The sequence below is a fragment of the Moschus berezovskii genome, chromosome 12 (assembly GCF_049115385.1).
Source record: "Moschus berezovskii isolate FMDL1 chromosome 12, NW_MosBer_1.0, whole genome shotgun sequence".
Taxonomy (NCBI): Eukaryota; Metazoa; Chordata; class Mammalia; order Artiodactyla; family Moschidae; genus Moschus; species Moschus berezovskii.
The window spans coordinates 54,678,995-54,700,284 of NC_142471.1; the positions used below are offsets into that span (position 1 = coordinate 54,678,995).

Here is a 21,290-nt window from a genome sequence, read left to right on the forward strand (position 1 = left end):
TGGGGTCACAAAGAGTCAGACACGACTGAGCGACTGAACTGAACTGAACCGAAGCAACGGTTATTAACGTGTCTTCCTTCTGTGAGATGGGGGAAGTGTCTTGTTTGCCACTGGCTTGTGGACAGGAAACAAAAATAGGTCTGGATGGAGTCTTTTTATAGATCAGATAAGTGCTAAAGCAGCTGAGAGCTCTCCAGCGATTGTCTTTATATGGGATCTAGTACAGGGAAAGCATAGTAAAGGCAGTGGGCTTGGTTACAGTGGACATATGCTGAGAAGATACAATGTGAGTTCTTCCTAAGACTAGTGAGTAAGAGAGTTAACCATGTTCACCTTGTACACTAAAGCAGACAAAAAAAAAATTACCCAAATTACACTTGGATGGCCGTGGCTCTAAACGTTCAATTATAACAAGTATAGTAGGGCAAGGATCTTTGTAGACATTAACCCAGTGACACTCAGAATACTGGGGGGAGGTGGGACAGAGGAAGGTACCCTTTGCTTATTTACAATAATTCTGGTAGAGAAATACTCAAACTCTTGTGTTTTTACTACTGGTGACCTCCTCCCAAGAAAAAACCACACTGAAGTAAAAGATGCAAAGTAAAAAGGGATAATCCTGAGGAGCAAGTTTGAGGAAGGAAAAGACTTGAGTTCACAGCATTCTCTAAGGCCTGGTACACTCCCACTTTACAAGCTTGTATTTGTAGGAGGGCCAGTCCTTCCAAGGCTTATGAACTCCTCCGGGATCAGAGAGGGCAATGGTTCACCTTGGGGCTGCTTGCTAGGTTGACAGGAAGTGGTTGCCCAGGAAACAGCACTGGGAGACAATGCTGGAACCAGCTGCCACTGTCCACATGGGCATAAGACACAGAAATCACAGCAGGCATGCTTCACTTTGTGGCAGCTTTGTCCCAAACACTACTATTGTAATTCAGTTGCTTCTTCTCAGGGGGAAGATGGTGTAATTAGACTTGAATAATACAGAGAGACCAATAACAGCACAAGATTGATTTAATTATATTTTTCTATTTTTATGAAAATTTCTGTTAGAATTACACTTTACTACAATACTAAAAGCCACTGAAAGTTTCCTCATTGTCACTCATAAACAGCGTGCTATGCCAATTAAATCTTAATTTAAGAGAATGCAAAATCCAAAGTACAGAGTTAGTGCTTTCTTCCTCTAATATCTAACTCTCAGTAAACACAGTTTAACTGAAACTTTCCTTTCTTTCTTGGCTTGGAGAGGAAACGTTACAGTCTTAGGACTATGGTTGCAAAGCCCCAGGCATCCTGTCTAGTTCATGGTGACTGAAAGTTGCAGTCTCCTGCTGGAGACATCACAAGGCTTCCTCCTGCTAGCAGCTGGAGCCAGCACCCTTCACCAGGGAGAACATGGTTCAACTACACTCAGTGGGGGAAAAAAAAAATTTAGCTGCTCAGTCGTGTCCAACTCTTCACGACCTCATGGGCTGTGGCCTGCCAGGCTCTTGTCTGTGGAATTCTCCAGGCAAGAATACTGGAGTAGGTGGCCACTCCCTCCTTCAGATGATCTTCCCAACCCAGGGATCAAACCTGGGTCTACCTGCATTGCAGGCAGATTCTTTATCATCTGAGCCACCAAGGAGGCCAGCCTTATTCTCTCCTTCACTGCAGCACATCCTTACTTTTTCCAGATTAAAATAATGACACAATAAACTGAATGTCTCCTCTCGGCCCTTCCCCAAAGCCTGCCTCAATTTGCAACCCGTCTGGATTCTCTTGGGTAAATCACAAGAGTTCTTTCTTTGAGTTGCTTGGTTGAGGTGTAAGAGAAAACACAAAATATAAAAGACCATCCATTAACTAATTTCCCTGGGAGTTTAGCAACTGCCCAATTTGCCTCTCAAATGGGCTTTCCTTTTCCCTTTTCCTCTCTCAAATGCATTCGAATAGAGAACAAGTTCATTGCAAAGAAAAGGACAGGTTAACAAATAGTCTATTAAAATGTGGAAACTGAAAGAGAGGATTTAATGGGGCATATCCACTCAGCATCTAGACACTAAGTGGGGCTCAGCTGAAAGATACCAAGGGAATACCCACCCAGTGGAAAGGTACTGGGGCGGGGGGTGGAGTTTGATTCAGAGATATTGAGGAATACCTGGGGCTCGGCTGAAAGATACCAAGGTTGCTCAGTTGTAGGAGATTGGTCTCTGTTGAGTATAAGGTAAGAGGCTGATCTGATGCTTTTCTTCAATTCAGCTGCCGTAATAGAATTTGTCGGGATAAAAGTGAACATATCACAGGAGAGGTTAGCTCCAAAGAAAAGGGACAAGACTTCTCAGGTGACTGAGAAATCTGCAGGAGCGGTGGAGACCAAGTCTTCATACTGTGCAGTGGTCCCATAGGAAAACCCACTTAGTAATTAAAACAGTTGTTTACCCACTCAGCGATCCAAGCACCCACAGGTAGTCTTAGACGGCCAGAGGGAGAAACCAGGACATGTCAAACCAGGTGAATTGATTCTGGGGTGATTCCCAGCGAAGTCAAGCTCACAAAAAGCACACTGGCCCACCACACAATTTCTCCAGTAAATTTTATCTAGTGATAAAAATTCTACTTAAAATGGGAAAAAGAGCCTCTCAAACAGAGAAACGAGGGGCATCAGAAAGCAGCCTCTATCTAACACCCCAGCCAGGGTTATGTACATACAAAACTTATACTTCCAAGTACCTACTTACTTGCGAAAATCATACTAAAGGAGATCTCAACCTAAAATTGGTAAACCAGGTTTTTGTTGATATTTTTAAAAGGATATTTTTGTCACACAGTTAGAAAAGCTGGCTGTAAGATCAAACATATTGAACAGAATGCTTACTTTGGTATCTAGAAGCTTCTAAAAGAGGAAATGACAAAGTAACTTCTTTGCAGGAAACCAACAAGAAATTGCTTCTAGAAAAGGCCACTAGAACTGTCTCTGCCTTTTCCTTCTGCGCTTCCCATGCATCCTCTTCTATTTGAACTCGCTGACCCAGAAGCTTTTTCTCTTCCAACTCTTTGACCTCCTGCTGCTTCCCTCTCCCTGGGAAAGGGGAGGGGGGATCAGAAGTGATTATAGCTCCCTTAGAGGGAAGGGAGGAGAAGGCAATGGCAAGCCACTCCAGTACTCTTGCCTGGAAAATCCCATGGACGGAGGAGCCTGGTAGGCTGCCGTCTATGGGGTCACACAGAGTCGGACACGACTGAAGTGACTTAGCAGCAGCAGCAGCAGCAGGGAGAAGGGAATCATCTTCGGTGCTTACCTATACATCCTGGACTCATATGAAACTTAGAGCCTTAGCTAAGGAATTTCCTGATCCAAGTTAGGATCCACGGGAATTTGCTAAGGAATTTGAGTCAACCATGCAGTCCTATGAGCCAGGTTTTCAAATCTATATGAACTAACACAACTGTTAGTTTCTGAGAACAAAGTGAGGGAATGAATAGTGAAAGCAGACATGAAAACACCCTTTAATGGACTTTGAATCACACAGTCCAGAGACTTGTACTGAATGCAAGGAATCAGCTCAGAAATTATTCGAACCTATCCCAGAGCTCTCTCTGAAATCCTTAAACTGGACAGATTCAACAATGCAAGCAAAGATGGAATCAATCAGTTCTGGACTATTATGAGAGATTAGAAAAAAAAAAGTTTTAAGCATTATTCACGCTTGACACCTGAATCATTCTCTAACCACCAAAATGATCCTTTGCTTAACTCCGCCTTTAAAGAAGGGCTTGATGAGGAGCTGACTCCCGTCAAAAGACACAATCTACGTTAGTCCATGTTACAGCCTAATAATGCCTTTGTTATTCTAGGTAACTAACTTTTCAAAACCATTAAAAAGAAAGAAAGGGAGGTATCTATGAAAATTATGAACCTGCAATTGCGCCAGTTAAGAACACAATGCCAGTCAAAGTTAACTGACCCCCAACCAATTCAATTCCCAAATAGCAGAGAGAGCTTGAAAGAAAAAATATCTCTTTAGAATTCTTACCCTGAGGGAATAACTCCTACTAGGTGAACCTGATATTTATTCTCTGTTTCTTGAGGTCAGAGCTCTCTGGATCACTTATTTTATCTGCCTACCTGCTCAGGCGCTCAGTCCTGTCCAACTCTTTGCGACCCCCATGGACCAGAGCCTGCCAAGCTCCTCTGTTCATGGGATTTTCTAGCCAAGAATCCTGGAGTGGGTTGCCACTTCCTACTCTAGAGGATCTTCTAGACCCAAGGATCAAACCCGCACTCAGTTAGTAGAATATCAGATTTTTATCTTACCTAGACCATCTCATGCGACGAGTTGACTCACTGGAAAAGACTCTGATGCTGGGAAAGGTTGGGGGCGGGAGGAGAAGGGGACGACAGAGAATGAGATGGCTGGATGGCATCACCGACTCGATGGACATGAGTTTGAGTGAACTCAGGGAGTTAGTGATGGACAGGGAGGCCTGGCGTGCTGTGATTCATGGGGTCGCGGAGAGTCGGACACGACTGAGTGACTGAACTAACTAACTAACTAACTAACTAGACCATCTCCAATTTCTAAAACTAGGGGTGGAGGGGAGGAGGGGAAAAAAGCCTTTTAAAATTTTCTTATTCCAACTGTTATTTATAATAAGTGAGTTTTATATTGTGATATCTGATTCATGACTAATTTTAGAAAATAAAGAAAGATCTCTTCTTGTGTCTGTCTGGATATATGTATGTCTCAGTATATATCTTTGTCTTTGGATAATATTGCTGAGGCTAATTTGTAAATGAGCTCTAATCTAACTGGCCTAAAGAAAAGTTCAGTTCAGTACAGTTCAGTTCAGTCGCTCAGTCGTGTCCGACTCTCCGCGACCCCATGAACCACAGCACGCCAGGCCTCCGTGTCCATCACCAACTCCCGGAGTACACTCAAACTCATGTCCACAGAGTCGGTGATGCCATCCAGCCATCTCATTCTCCGTCGTCCCCTTCTCCTCCCGCCCCCAACCTTTCCCAGCATCAGAGTCTTTTCCAGTGAGTCAATTCGTCGCATGAGGTGGCCAAAGTATTGCAGTTTAGCTTTAGCATCAGTCCCTCCAATGAACATCCAGTAAGTGCTAACAGATCAAACAATTCTAAATACAAGAGAAATTCAGCTAAGTGAATTTCAGGTTCATGTGAACTGAGAAATATTCAATATGAAATTAATACCTTGTATTAATATTTGTTGATCTAATTAATATAGATATGTCTAAGAGTCATTCAGTTCAGTTCAGTCGCTCAGTCGTGTCCGACTCTGTGACCCCATGAATCACAGCACGCCAGGCCTCCCTGTCCATCACCAACTCCCCGAGTTCACCCAAACTCATGTGCATCAAGTCAGTGATGCCATCCAGCCATCTCATCCTCTGTTGTCCCCTTCTCCTCCCGCCCCTAATCCTTCCAAGCATCAGAGTCTTTTCCAATGAGTCAACTCTTCACATGAGGTGGCGAAAGTATTGGAGTTTCAGCTTCAGCATCAGTCCTTTCAGTGAATACCCAGGACTGATCTCCTTTAGAATGAACTGGACAATTAAGTATAATATTTCATTGTACCTAGGTTTAATGTCTTGTTATAGCTGTTCTAAATTTGTCATCAAGGAAAGTAACTCGAGCAATAAAACTTCTAAGAAAAGAAAATGTAAATAACATATGAGCTTTTAGATAAATTCTATTAAAAATAATTATGCTTTAGGAATGTCTGTCTAAAATAGTCTCTCCAGATTTGGGTAACTTAATTTCTAGGGTCTCTCATCTCACACGCTAGTAAAGTCATGCTCAAAATTCTCCAAGCCACGCTTCAGCAATATGTGAACTGTGAACTTCCAGATGTTCAAGCAGGTTTTAGAAAAGGCAGAGGCACCAGAGATCAAATTGCCAACATCCGCTGGATGGTGGAGAAAGCAGAAGAGTTCCAGAAAAACATCTATTTCTGCTTCATTGACTATGCCAAAGCCTTTGACTGTGTGGGTCACAATAAACTGTGGAAAATTCTGAAAGAGATGGGAATACCAGACCACCTGACCTGCCTCTTGAGAAACCTGTACGCAGGTCAGGAAGCAACAGTTAGAACTGGACATGGAACACAGACTGATTCCAAATAAGACAAGGAGTACGTCAAGGTTGTATATTGTCACCTTGCTTATTTAACTTATATGCAGAGTACATCATGAGGAATGCTGGGCTGGAAGAAGCACAAGCTGGAATCATGACTGCTGCGAGAAATCTCAATAACCTCAGATATGCAGATGACACCACCCTTATGGCAGAAAGTGAAGAGGAACTAAAAAGCCTCTTTTTGAAAGTGAAAGAGGAGAGTGAAAAGGTTGGCTTGAAGCTCAACATTCAGAAAACAAAGATCATGGCATCTGGTCCCATCACTTCATGGGAAATAGATGGGGGAACAGTGGAAACAGTGTCAGGCTTTATTTTTTGGGGCTCCAAAATCACTGCAGATGCTGACTGCAGCCATGAAATTAAAAGATGCTTACTCCTTGGAAGGAAAGTTATGACCAACCTAGATAGCATATTAAAAAACAGAGACATCACTTTGCCAACCAAGGTCCATCTAGTCAAGGCTATTTCCAGTGGTCATGTATGGATGTGAGAGTTGGACTGTGAAGAAAGCTGATTGCTGAAGAATTGATGCTTTTGAACTGTGGTGCTGGAGAAGACTCTTGAGAGTCCCTTGGCCTACAAGGAGATCCAACCAGTCCATTCTAAAGGAGATCGATCCTGGGTGTTCATTGGAAGGACTGATGCTAAAGCTGAAACTCCAATACTTTGGCCACCTCATGCGACGAGCTGACTCACTGGTAAAGACTCTGATGCTGGGAGGGATTAGGGGCGGGAGGAGAAGGGGATGACAGAGAATGAGGTGGCTGGATGGCATCACCGACTCGATGGACATGAGTTTGAGTGAACTCCAGGAGTTGGTGATAGACAGGGAGGCCTGGTGTGCTGTGATTCATGGGGTCGCAAAGAGTCGGACACGACTGAGCGACTGAACTGAACTGAACTGAATTTCTAGGGTTGGGCTAAACTAAATGATGAAAGTTTATGGAATAGCCAGGTCATTTCCAAATAAAATAAGATTCTGAAACATTAATTAGTGAACATTAACTTCCTCGTACAGAGAAACAAAAGTGATTTTGGACTATTAATGAATATGTTTGGTGCCAGTCTGAGATGTTCTCTATAAGAAAGCAAATGTTTTTATAAATTATCATTGGTATTTATGTTCACCAATCTGCAGAATACTAATATAAAGGACAGTTCACGATTGCTTAAGAAAAGTGGGATGTGTGTTTTTAGTTAAGAAGGTATGAGGAATGGCATTGCATTTTGTTAACAGAAAGGGAAGTAGGTCTGACTTACAGGTGTCTGTCTCTGAATAGGAAAATAAAATTATGAATACAGAAAGTGATAAAAAGGTTTGTGCAAAGTGAATCCTGAGAAGAGAGTTTTGTGCGTGGTCTGGATCGACTAAGTTTAAAATAAATTTAATTGAATAAATGAATTTAAAAGTAAGCCAATACAAAACTTGAATTTGGCTTTTCTGTTAAGAAGACAAGCTTTCTTCAGATGTTGAATTACCCTTGATAACAGATTTTCAGCTTCTTTACTTAAGTGATCTGTTTTGTATTTGCCTTTGAAATATTTTATTGTTACTTTGGTTAAGTGACTAAGTATTGCTTCATAGTGACCTTACCTGATGATCTTACCTGACTGAGTGTTTTTAACCCTTTTGATATTTATTGACAAAACTTCCTAAATCAAATTCTAATGAAGCCCTTTTCACCTCTAGCTAACTTTGCGAGGCTTCAGTGGGCCCCTAACACACCCCCAAGAGAGATATTCAACTAGTTAGGTTCATTTGATATGTTGAATTACATGGAAAGTATTGTCAAATGAGTAATAAATCTCCTCAGGTTATAGTGTATGGTAAATTTTAGTAATATATATATATATATCCTAGGAATTATATCAGAGAAGGCAATGGCAAGCCACTCCAGTACTCTTGCCTAGAAAATCCCATGGATGGAGGAGCCTGGTGGGCTGCAGTCCATGGGGTCGCTAAGGGTCGGACACAACTAAGCGACTTCACTTTCACTTTTCACTTTCACACATTGGAGAAGGAAATGGCAACCCACTCCAGTGTTCTTGCCTGGAGAATCCCAGGGAAGGGGGAGCCTGGTGGGCTTCCGTCTATGCGGTCACACAGTCGGACACGACTGAAGTGACTTAGCAGCAGCAGCAGCAGCAATTATATGGAGTTCCTAAAATTCTGATATGTCCCAGTAAAATGTTATCAGGCATACATCTAGTTACTATCTTAAAGTGTTGACACAGCAGTGATCGTCTCTTTGTCAATGGCATTGTAATCAGATTTTAAACATGACTTCTTAAGGTTTTTGTCATTATAGACAGTACAGTTTATTCTGATGCTTTTGTAAAAATTCTTCCTTTTCAAGAAGATTTATAGAAGAGACTTTTGGATAAATGCAAGTTTCTGACTTTCAGACCAAAATGCTGGGACTGGGTAAGAAATTAAAGGATTCTAATGGGAAACCTGATGGCTTCATAAAAGAACGAACTGGTGAATATGCTTATAATTTTTATAGCTTCTATCTGAAAAATTACTGGTTTTAATCTGTGTTTTCTGGGTATATGGAAAACCCTTTCCCTCAAATTAATTATGACATAGTAATTTAGTAAAATTATAACTTTGTAAGCAGAATTGAAACATTTCCCTTTTCTCTCTATCTGATCCCTCCAGAGACGGGAAACTGTTATGTTTCCAGTAGCTTTATCAGATAAATTAGGAAGGCTATCTCAACAACAGGTACAAAAATCTCAAGGAATTTTGGAGATCTTGAGAAGGAAGGAATTCACCTAGATCTGTTAGGTATGACTTTCCGAGCCTGAGAGATTTTTTTAAAAAGTTCATTCTGAAACTTTTATAAAGTTTCAGCAAAGCAAAAAAATAAAAAGGTCTATGATCAATTCAGTTCAGTTCAGTTCAGTTCAGTCGCTCAGTCGTGTCCGACTCTTTGCGACCCCATGAATCACAGCATGCCAGTTCCATAAATGATTGGGCCAAGTTTATTGAAATCAGACTTATTTTGGAAACAAACTAGTCTTAATTTGGTTATACTTGGTAAAAACAAGGGTAATTTTGGGGAGGGGGAAGATGTTTCAGTGAATGTTAAATCCCAGTTTTGTAAATGGAGGTCTGGATCTATTAAGACTCATTTCTTGGATAGTTCTTTGCTGTTATATTAATGTAAAATTTAAAAGAATAATTAAAGAACATTCTAAGCTTGTTTCTGAAGCTTATTTCAGAAATCTTTGGATGAAGATCAGATGCCCCATGACCTGCAACAGGAAAATTATGTGTACTGGAAAAGACATAATTTAAAGGACTGTCTTCAATCTGGATGGAAGGACTTTTTATCAAGTACTCTTAAGTAGTTCATGCACAGTGAAACTGAAGGAAAATTGACTCTTCAATTAGTGCCCAGTTCTAAAGACCCCTACACAGACTGGCCTATAGAGAGGGTTGCTGACCTCAATCTCATTTTAAAATGACATTCAAACAGTGGAAACTAGAATACACCAGGATGAGAAGAAGACAACATCAGAAGTAGGCTGCTTACCCAAGATGCTGGACCTGATTTGTATGATCATTTTAATGTTTTCTTGAATTGTTGGACCTTTGCATATAAAGCAAATGTTTTCTATCATGCACAAAATCCTATGCTATTTTTCAATCCAACTGTAATACAATTATTGGGTTTGTGGCCAATTATCTAGTAGAAGGCAATGGCAAGCCACTACAGTACTCTTGCCTAGAAAATCCCATGGATGGAGGAGCCTGGTAGGCTGCAGTCCGTGGGGTCGCTAAGGGTCGGACACGACTGAGCGACTTCACTTTCACTTTTCACTTTTACATGGAGAGGGAAATGGCAACCCACCCCAGTGTTCTTGCCTGGAGAATCCCAGGGACGGGGGAGCCTGGTGGGCTTCCGTCTATGGGGTCACACAGAGTCGGACACGACTGAAGTGACTTAGCAGCAGCAGCAGCAGCAGCAGTACTTCTAAACTACCTAGGTGGACTTCTCCACTCCACACCTCTAATTGGATAGCCTTTAGGAAATTCATTTAGAAGAAAGAAAGTTCAGTTCTGTTTAGGCTTCTCTTGGTGGGATCCCATTACAAGGTGTGATCCTCTTACCTGGCCGATTAATAATAGCTGCCATGATCCTGGCCATAATATGAACTTTCCTCTAAAGTTACACAAGCTCAACCAGAGCAATAAGCAAAAATTTAACCAAGGAATAAAACCCCCCACATTCTGGGATGGATTTATGTGGTTGACACCAGGCTGTGGTCATTCAAGTTTTAAGCTCCCACCTTTTACCTTGGGAACAATCAAATTATACTAAGGATAAATCAGCCTAGAAACATTAGGAAATTGGGCTGGGAGCCTTATGGACAATGCCAATAAATAACTTCCCAAAAAGAAAGAAAGATCAAGATAATAGACTAAGTCAACCTAAGGAGATACTGGGCTGCACCTAATGGAAGTTTCTGGCTTAATTCTAACTTATGACTTTAATAATACTGCTAGCTGTGTTACTTATACTTCTGACCTATTAAGACCTAGTCCGATAATAGCACACTGAGAGGTCCTTCAGCAAAATCTTCACCAGATCTAGGAATGAGACTTCCTAGTGCTGTGGGACAAAATGGTCATGAAATCCCTCCCAAAGCAGGGTCGAATTTATAAACATGAGGGAGTCCCCTCAATGACAAATTAGTGCTGGCCAAAGGCATTTGCCATCTGCCTCTGCAGGGATTGAATCCTGTGCTGCTTCAGCCATTGACCTTTGACATGCCCTCAAGGGGATTCAGGGTAGATAACAGGAATGAGGCATTTTGTGTTCCAGGAAATCTGGTGGAACAAGTCTTTAGACAGTTAAATAGTTTCAGGAACTTATGAGCCCAATCCTTGCATCTTCTCATATCTAGAAAAAGCACTAAATCCTTTCATGGTGACATCAGCAGAAAACCTTTTTGTAAGATAAGTGCTTGGCTACATGAACTCCCTCCTTCACCAAAATCACATATATTGACCTCACTCCTCTCACAGCCCACCTCTTGGGAGCAGTTTCTCAGAGCTTTCTGAGGTACAGTTTCCTAAGCTGCAGTCTTCATTTTGCCCCAAATAAAACTTAACTCCCTCATGTAGTGATCTTTTTTTAAGTCAACATAATGAAATCTTCAGATACTCCCCACTCATACCTCCAAATACAGTTTTAAATCCCTATTTTACCTTTTGCAGGCTCCTCAGAAGAGTCTCAAGATCCCAGAACTTTTACTGAGAAACCTACAAATTGAAGAAAGGATTTTCTAAAATCACAGGTCTTATTATCAAGGGCTCCATCAACAATTCCCTGTCTCTACTTTACTGGGGCAGGTTTGACTTGTTATTAAATCCCTACCCATAGATATGCCAGCATAACCTCCCTCACATGTATTTAATCACAGCTCCTTGGGGTAAGTGCCATACTTGAACAGTGTTCATATAATGCTCTCAGTATGCAGGACAAACATTGGAGAGCATCCAGCCAAAGCTATCATGTTTCTCTGTTACCAATTCTAGCAAATTAAGCTTTTCAGTTCTATTACCAAGACCTCAGTTCACCTACCTTTACTTTTCACATTTAGTCATTTTAATCAAAACTGGATTGCTACCCACCCTCAGAAGATTTATTCATTGCTAAACGTTTGCCTCTGCAATTCCCTATAATGTCCTTCACCACCCTGTTCCTCACACTGTTCGTCCATGTCTGTCCTTGGGCTCAGTAAAAACAATAGAAATAAACACATTTGCAATAATGAGGGAATAGTCCACATGCTCTTTTTTGACTTAAGAACTTTTTTCTGAAAATACTATATGTACACCAATAAATTCTGGATTGATAATTATGTCCACGTAGTATTTTGTTATAGTTTATCTTCCAGTAAAACCAACGTTACAATCTTCCATCACTATCAAAAAAGTTTCAAATAAAGTAGTATCAGCAACTACAAATGTCTTTTAAAAAATTATCTGAACCATGTCTAATCTAATACTGTACAAGCAGCCTCCCTCTGAAACAGTCTCATATCTATCTCCCTAACTACTCAGAAAGTCTCATAGAGGTTATGCCATATCCCAAACATACAGTATATACAAGTCAGCAATGTAAGAGGTATGTTTTAAATGAAATATTTTTAAAATGCTTTGCCTTTTGGTTGTGGATTCTTTTCAGATACTGAGAATAAATATTTAATGGAAATTAAAGGAACTCATGACTGTGAGAATTCTCTATTAACAACTTCCTTTTTAAATACTTTGAAGGAACATTAGCGCGTCAAAAGAAAATGCAACATGAATTGTCAAACCAAACTACCATAATAAACTTTGCAAGTCACAAAACCTGTCTTTTATGTTCCTAAAAATGCAAACATTAGCTGCCTAATAAGAATATATGATAAACTAAAAAGAAATCATAAATGAACTCCAATGTTGAAACAGATTAAAACATTAAATTCCAAAGGAGATTATGAGAAATGTTTCTTTATTTGAGAATCAACTAATCTACTGAAATTAAATTTGTAGACACACCTCCATATTAGTTCACTCACTCCTATAAATATTTCTGGGGGATTCTACCACACCCTCAGGCTCAGTTGCTCTTCACCTGCCATCTTCTATATCATATTCTGCTGCTGCTGCTAAGTCACTTCAGTCATGTCCAACTCTGTGTGACCCCATAGACGGAAGCCCACCAGGCTCCCCTGTCCCTGGGATTCTCCAGGCAAGAACACTGGAGTGGGTTGCCATTTCCTTCTCCAATGTGTGAAAGTGAAAAGTGAAAGTGAAGTCGCTCAGTCGTGTCCGACCCTTAGCAACCCCATGGACTGCAGCCTACCAGGCTCCTCCATCCATGGGATTTTCTAGGCAAGAGTACTGGAGTGGCTTGCCATTGCCTTCTCCGATATCATATGCTAGAAGTCCCCAAACACAGCCCTAGCTAATTGGACCTGGAGAAACATACAGCCGCATTCATCAGGTCACTTCAATTCAGTCGCTCAGTGTTTTCTGACTCTTTGCAACCCCATGGACTACAGCATGCCAGGCTTCCTTGTCTATCACCAACTCCTGGAGTTTATTCAAACTCATGTCCATTGACTCAGTGATGTCATCCAACCATCTCATCCTCTGTCTCCCCCTTCTCCTCCCACCTTCAATCTTTCCCAGCATCAGGGTCTTTTCAAATGAGTCAGTTCTTCGCATTAGGTAGGCAAGACAGAAAGAAAATTACACATATATAAAGGGCTCCTTTGTGGCTCAATGTTAAATAATCTGCCTGCGGATGCAGGAGGTGCTGGTTCAGTCCTTGATCTGGGAAGATCCACAAGCCACGGAGCAACTAAGTCCATGCACTGCACCTATTGAGCCTGTGCTTGAGAGCCTGTTGGTACCATCTACTGAAGCCCATGTGCCTAGAGCCGGTGCTCTGAAACAAGGGAAGCCATTGCAGTGAGAAGCTCATGAACCACAACTAGACAGCCGCTCCTGCTCACCACAACTAGGAAAAAGCCAGAGCAGCAACAAAGACTAAGCCCAGCCAAAAAATAAACAAAATTATCAAAGAGGACACTAATAGAAGGAGAAATATACCGTGTTCGTGGATTGGAAGAATAAATATTGTAAAAATGAGTATAATACCCAAAGTAATTTATACATTCAATGCAATCCTTATCAAGCTACCAATGATATTTTTCACAGAACTAGAACAAATAATCTCACAATTTGTATGGAAATACAAAAAACCTCGAATAGCCAAAGCAATCTTGAAGAAGAAGAATGGAACTGGAGGAATTAACCTGCCGGACTTCAGGCTCTACTACAAAGCCACAGTCATCAAGACAGTATGGTACTGGCATAAAGACAGAAATATAGATCAGTGGAACAAAATAGAAAGCCCAGAGATAAATCCACGCATCTATGGACACCTTATCTTTGACAAAAGAGGCAAGAATATAAAATGGAGAAAAGACAGTCTCTTTAACAAGTGGTGCTGGGAAAACTGGTCAGCCACTTGTAAAAGAATGAAACGAGAACACTTTCTAACACCATACAATAAAATAAACTCAAAATGGATTAAAGATCTAAATGTAAGACCAGATTCTATAAAACTCCTAGAGGAGAATGTAGGCAAAACACTCTCCAACATAAATCACAGCAGGATCCTCCATGACCCACCTCCCAGAACATTGGAAATAAAAGCAAAAATAACAGTTGAGCTATTTCAAATCTTGAAAGATGATGCTGTGAAAGTGCTGCACTCAATATGCCAGCAAATTTGGAAAACACAGCAGTGGCCACAGGACTGGAAAAGGTCAGTCTTCATCCCAATCCCAAAGAAAGGGAATGCCCAAGAATGCTCAAACTACTGCACAATTGCACTCATCTCACACGCTAGTAAAGTCATGCTCAAAATTCTCCAAGCCAGGCTTCAGCAATATGTGAACCATGAACTCCCAGATGTTCAAGCAGGTTTTAGAAAAGGCAGAGGAACCAGAGATCAAATTGCCAACATCCGCTGGATCATGGAGAAAGCAAGAGAGTTTCAGAAAAACATCTATTTCTGCTTCATTGACTATGCCAAAGCCTTTGACTGTGTGGATCACAATAAACTGTGGAACATTCTGAAAGAGATGGGAATACCAGACCACCTGACCTGCCTCTTGAGAAACCTGTATGCAGGTCAGAAAGCAACAGTCAGAACTGGACATGGAACAACAGACTAGTTCCAAATAGGAAAAGGAGTACGTCAAGGCTGTATATTGTCACCCTGCTTATTTAACTTATATGCAGAGTACATCATGAGGAATGCTGGGCTGGAAGAAGCACAAGCTGGAATCAAGATTGCTGCGAGAAATCTCAATAACCTCAGATATGCAGATGACACCACCCTTATGGCAGAAAGTGAAGAGGAACTCAAAAGCCTCTTGATGAAAGTGAAAGAGGAGAGTGAAAAGGTTGGCTTGAAGCTCAACATTCAGAAAACTAAGATCATGGCATCTGGTCCCATCACTTCATGGGAAATAGATGGGGAAACAGTGGAAACAGTGTCAGACTTTATTTTTTTGGACTCCAAAATCACTGCAGATGCTGATTGCAGCCATGAAATTAAAAGACGCTTACTCCTTGGAAGGAAAGTTATGATCAACCTAGATAGTATATTAAAAAGCAGAGACATTACTTTGCCAACTAAGGTCCATCTAGTCAAGGCTATGGTTTTTCCCGTGGTCATGTATGGATGTGAGAGTTGGACTGTGAAGAAAGCTGATCGCCAAAGAATTGATGCTTTTGAACTGTGGTGTTGGAGAAGACTCTTGAGAGTCCCTTGGACTGCAAGGAGATCCAACCAGTCCATTCTAAAGGAGATCAATCCTGGGTGTTCATTGGAAGGACTGATGCTAAAGCTGAAACTGCAATACTTTGGCTACCTCATGTGATGAGTTGACTCACTGGAAAAGACTCTGATGCTGGGAAAGGTTGGGGGCGGGAGGAGAAGGGGACGACAGAGAATGAGATGGCTGGATGGCATCACCGACTCTGTGGACATGAGTTTGAGTGAACTCCGGGAGTTGGTGGTGGACAGGGAGGCCTGGCGTGCTGTGATTCATGGGATTGCAGAGAGTCAGACACGACTGAGCGACTGAACTGAACTGAACTGAACTGACTGAAACAAATGGGACCTAATTAAAGTCAAAAGCTTCTGCACAGCAAAGGAAACTATAAGCAAGGTGAAAAGACAGCCTTCAGAATGGGAGAAAATAATAGCAAATGAAGCAACTGATAAAGGATTAATCTCCAAAATATACAAGCAGCTCCTGCAGCTCAATTCCAGAAAAATAAATGACCCAATCAAAAAATGGGCCAAAGAACTAAACAGACATTTCTCCAAAGAAGACATAAAGATGGCTAACAAACACATGAAAAAATGCTCAATATCCCTCATAATCAGAGAAATGCAAATCAAAACCACAATGAGATACCATTTCACACCAGGCAGAATGGCTGCTATCCAAAGTCTACATGCAATAAATGCTGGAGAGGGTGTGGAGAAAAGGGAACCCTCTTACACTGTTTGTGGGAATGCAAACTAGTACAGCCACTATGGAGAACAGTGTGGAGATTCCTCAAAAAACTGGAAATAGAACTGCCATATGATCCAGCGATCGCACTCCTGGGCATACACACCAAGGAAACCAGAATTGAAAGAGACACATGTACTCCAATGTTCATTGCAGCACTGTTTATAATAGCGAGGACATGGAAGCAACCTAGATGTCCATCTGCAGATGAATGGATAAGAAAGCTTTGGTACATATACACAATGGAGTATTATTCAGCCATCAAAAAGAATGCATTTGAATCAGTTCTAATGAGGTGGATGAAATTGGAGCCTATTATACAGAGTGAAGTAAGCCAGAAAGAAAAACATCAATACAGTATACTAATGCATATATATGGAATTTAGAAAGATGGTAACCTTAACCCTGTAAACAAGACTGCAAAAGAGACAGGTATATAGAACAGTCTTTGGGACTCTGTGGGAGAGGGTGAAGGTGGGATGATTTGCGAGAATGGCATTGTAGCATGTATATTATTGTATATGAAATGAATCACCAGTCCAGGTTCGATGCATGATACAGGATGCTTGGGGCTGGTGCACGGGGATGACCTGGAGGGAGGATATGAGGAAGAGGGAGGTGGGAGGGGGGTTCAAGAAAGGGAACACATGTACACCCGGGGTGGATTTGTGTCAGTGTATGTCAAAACTAACCAATATATTAATGTAAGGTAATTTGCCTCCAATAAAATAAACAAAAAAAAAAAAGAAAAAACTGCATTACTTCCCAGGCTATCCCATTTTAGCCAAATATATATAGAATACCAGAACTGTTATACCGTTTTTAATTGCTCTATTTTTCATTTAACATATAAAATGATACCATGACACTCTACCTCTCCCTTAAAGAAACTAAGAAGCAGAGAGTGTATTATTCGATTTGTACATTAGAGGAAATATTTAGCAAGATGGTGCCACCACCTTCACTGTAATATTTTCAACACTTCCCTTGTTTGAAGTGGGGCTTGGAGGAAAAATAGTAACAAAACAAGACACTGGAAATCCAAATACCTACCTTAAATATTCTTGTCATTCCTGCAATTTTTAACACATTATTAATAAAAGAGCATTAATCTCATCATAAGCATTCAACAAATGAAATTGCTGGAAAAGTATTTTTATAAATGTCCAATACTTTCAATAATATCAATAACCTCAGATATGGAGATGACACCACCCTTATGGCAGAAAGTGAAGAACTAAAGAGCCTCTTGATGAAAGTGAAAGAGGAGAGTGAAAAAGTTGGCTTAAAGCTCAACATTCAGAAAACTAAGATCATGGCATCTGGTCCCATCGCTCCATGGCAAATAGATGGGGAAACAGTGGAAACAGTGGTTGACTTTATTTTTTTGGGCCTCAAAATCACTGCCAGTGGTGACTGCAGTCATGAAATTAAAAGATGCTTGCTCCTTGGAAGAAAAGTTATGACCAACCTAGACAGCAGAGACATTACTTTGCCTACAGCAGTCCGTCTAGTCAAAGCTATTGTTTTCCCAGTAGTCATGTATGGATGTGAGAGTTGGACTGTAAAGAAAGTTGAGTGTTGAAGAATTGATGCTTTTGAATTGTGGTGCTGGAGAAGACTCTCGAGAGTCCCTTGGACTGCAAGGAGATCCAACCAGTCCATCCTAAAGGAAATCAGTCCTGAATGTTCATTGGAAGGACTGATGTTGAAGCTGAAACTCCAATACTTTGGCCACCTAATGCGAAGAGCTAACTCATTTGAAAAGACCCTGATGCTGGGAAAGATTGAAGGTGGGAGGAGAAGGGGACAACAGAGGATGAGATGGTTGGACGGCATCACCAATTCGATGGACATGAGTTTGAGTAAACTCAGGGAGTTGGTGATCGACAGGGAGGCCTGGTGTGCTGTAGTCCATGGGGCTACAGAGTCGGACATGACTAAGCAACTGAACTGAACTGAAGTCTCGGAAACAAGGGAAAGACATTCCTAGGTGCCTGTCCCTTCAGTGAGTGTTAGACATCACCCAGAGGGCCTTATGGGGATTTTCTAAGTTAACAGGACAATTCATCTCTAACCCAACTGTTAATTTACAACTCTAAAACTGACAGTACTTCCAAATAATTCTTATCCATACCAACGCAAATAAAATTTGACCTGCCTGAAATGAAAGATGACCCAAATGTTACATTTTATTGTTCTTTTAACTTTTATTTAGCTATTAATAAATTCATTATAATATTTCTGCTTTTTTATTCAGTTTTTCAAATACTTCTTTAATTCCATAATTGAACAAAAACTATGATATATGTTCATTTTATACCTACATTCAATACTTTTTAAACTTTTTTGAAAATTACTCTTTAGCGATGATGATTTTAAAAATCACTGTTATAAACACCTAGAAGAGAGTTTGCTGTCACTCACAGCAACTGGTCATGGTATAACCTACCAGGCTACAAATAACTAGTCTGTGCTGTTTGGGAGCCAGATTCTTGCGATACAGTGACAAATGGAAATGACATCACAGCAATCTCATTAGTAAAGCAAGTTACATTCTTGGTCTTTTATGTACCTCAGTGGGTATCAAGCCTTGAATCCCAATTGCATAGGCACATATCATGCATCTACTTCTTAACAGATAAAATGTAAATAAAATCCAAATAAATTCGTATAGAAAATCATATGAATGTGTGTGTGTGACAAAGAAAAACACAAATAAAAATAGTCAGATCCATGCAACAAAGACCAGTGGGACACATAACCTACAACGTGAAGCAACCCTATTTATTCAGACAAAAAAAAATAAATAACTTTGGTTATAATCTGTTGCTCTTGTCCTTTCATTTTCTGAGCTAAATAAGTAATGTCTAAATTAGCAAGGCACATATACGTAGGCAATTAAAAAAATCATTCTTGGCAACCTTTAAACTCCTCAAATTCGGGGGCTTAAGGTTCTCTATTCATCACTTGATAAGACTATCTTAAAAGAAAAACATTAGCAGAAAAGAGGGCTGAATGATTCCACTTTACAGAAACAGTGAATGGGAGTAATTGAATCATTCATTTTTCTAAATGATATAAAAAAGAAAACACCCATCAACTGAGAGTCGATAGGAGTTTGTTGATACAAGTAAATATGATGCATGAAAATGTATTTCCACTAACCATTTATGCAGCCAAAATCACAACGATTTGCAAGTCACAAGTGTCCTACTAAGATGTAAAATAAGTTTATGTAATTTATAGAATGTGATTGAAACATACTTCTGAAGGCCTTGACAACTCTTCAGGAAACCACTTAAAACTTCATGCACATGTAAAACTGCTGCTGTTGAAACCACATCCATGAAACACCAAGTTTCATGTCACTCCCAGATCTGTGCAGGGACCCCCTTAATGCATAAGGTCTTTTCCTCCTCCTTTTCATGGACTACTCTTTCCTTTCAGGGCCCCATCCACCCAGCTCCCCACTGCTTATAAGTCAGTCAAATTCTGCTTTTTAAAAATCCTTCTTTGGGGACTTCTCCTGCGGTACAGTGGGAAAAACTCTGCTCCCTTGCAGGGGGTGCAGGTTTGATCCCTGATTAGGGAACTAAGATTCCCCCATGAAGTACAGTGTGGTCAAAAAAATAAAAATAAAACTTTCCTTCGGTAGTAATTACCTTTGCTCTGGAATTTCTCAGAAGCTCAAATAGACTAGTGAGCACAAGAGTCTCCAAGAAAGGGCTGCAGTAACATACCACCTGTCACTTCTCAGAACTCCAAAGACTAGATTTTGGAAATTAAATTCCTAGGGAAAATGATGCTCTTGGCTTGGCTCCTGAGCTTCCTCCATCAGGTTTATCTCTCAGCCAAGAGTTAAGTATCCATCCAGGCCAGCCACATGCAGGGACAACAGGGCCTCACCTCCCAAGTGTCACCTGAGGACATGAAGAACTGCCCAAGGATTATGCATCCATTCACTCACGGCCCTGATGTTCTAAGTTTGCATCATTAAAGTAGTAACAACCATGGGCTACAACGCATTGCTTCCCTTAGGAGACCTGGTTAAAACAAAACTCAAATGGCTCAGTTATCAAACAATAAAGTGGAGGCTTAACTGCCCAGATGAAAGAAAAGTGACTTTCTGGGAAAATTTTTTCGTTTTCTCTTTTAGTAAGTGAAGATCTTTCTGAAATGTATTACATTATTTTTTCTTCCTTTCTCACTGTTCGTAAAAGTAACAGATACTCTCTGAATGATATTAGAAAATATACACAAAGACAAGAAACATTACCAATAACCTCAGTCCTCAGTCAGAATCACTCACTATTTGGAAACGTTTCTTTCTAGCCTTTCTTTAGGACACCAGAAGGAATGAATCAAACAAAAATCCTTGTCCTTGTGGTGTCCCAAAGATATATATGGGCTTCCCTGATAGCTCAGTTGGTAAAGAATCTGCCTGCATTGCAGGAGACCTTGATTCAATTCCTGAGTCGGGAAATCTTCTGGAGAGGGATAGGCTACACATACTCCAGTAATTCTTGGGCTTCCCTTGTGACCCAGGTGGTAAATAATCTGCCTGCAATGCAGGAGACCTGGGTTCGATTCCTGTGTTGGGAAGATTCCCTGGAGAAGGGAAAGGCTACCCACTCCAGTATTCTGGCCTAGAGAATTCATATATATGTGTATATATATATATATATATATATATATATATATAGTGGTGGTTTAGTCGTTCAGTCGTGTCCGACTCTTTGCAACCCCATGGACTGTAGGCTGCCAGCGCCTCTGTTTGAACAGGGATTCTCCAGGCAAGAATACTGGAGTGGGTTGCCATTTGCTTCTCTAGGGGATCTTTCCAACCCAGGAATCGAACCCAGGTCTCCTGCACTGCAGGCAGGTTCTTTACCAACCGAGCTATGAGAGAAGCCCATAAATAAATACTTTTTATTTCCTGTATAAATATTGTGTATTTTTTGTATAACTTTGTATATTTTGTGTAATTTTTATACACACTTTTGTTTATTTCTCACCTTATAAATTCATTCTTTTT

The 21,290-nt window shown here is 40.6% G+C and overlaps 1 protein-coding gene across 21 annotated transcripts in view; it reads right to left on the reverse strand.

Annotated features, from left to right (window-relative positions):
• The window catches only part of SGMS1 (sphingomyelin synthase 1), a 336,904-nt gene that overhangs the window by 173,196 nt on the left and 142,418 nt on the right, over positions 1–21,290 (reverse strand). For 3 of the 21 annotated variants that reach the window (XM_055425167.2, XM_055425165.2, XM_055425175.2), the window contains one exon: positions 11,370–11,423. The exons of the other annotated variants lie outside the window; for them this stretch is intronic. The gene's annotated coding sequence lies outside the window, so the exon portion shown is untranslated. The remainder of the gene's footprint in view (positions 1–11,369; positions 11,424–21,290) is intronic. 21 annotated transcript variants of the gene reach the window in all.